The sequence below is a fragment of the Elephantulus edwardii genome, unplaced genomic scaffold (genome assembly GCF_000299155.1).
Source record: "Elephantulus edwardii isolate Elephantulus edwardi_28Jun2011 unplaced genomic scaffold, EleEdw1.0 scaffold00079, whole genome shotgun sequence".
Lineage (NCBI taxonomy): Eukaryota > Metazoa > Chordata > Mammalia > Macroscelidea > Macroscelididae > Elephantulus > Elephantulus edwardii.
This window is the reverse complement of record NW_006399829.1, coordinates 9,879,596-9,880,050: the sequence shown is the minus strand read 5'-3', so window position 1 is coordinate 9,880,050 and position 455 is coordinate 9,879,596.

Below are 455 nucleotides of genomic sequence, written 5' to 3'. Positions count from 1 at the left end.
ATGGAATAGAAAACTAAGAAAGCAAAAGCATTTACAATAGCCAACCACCAGATAAAATACTTGGGAATAAGGCTAATTAGGCACACAAAAGACCTTTATGAACCCTGTTTATGGATAGGAATATTCAACATTGTGAAAACTATAATCCTATCAAAAGCAATCTACAAATTCAAAGCAATCACAATATAGACACTAAATTCATGGAAATCCAAAGTCTCTGTAAATTTTCATTGACATTAAAATTAATAATAATAATGATAGTAATAATAATAATAAAAAGAGATTGTTGTTGTTGTTGTTAGGTGCTGCCATGTTGAGAATGACTCAGAGACCCTATGAACAAAAGATCTGAACCTTGTTCTATTATGCACCATCCTCACATTTCCTGACACACAAGTGGACACTGCAGCAGTAACTGTGTTAATCCACTTAGTTGAAGGTCTGTCTCTCCTTCG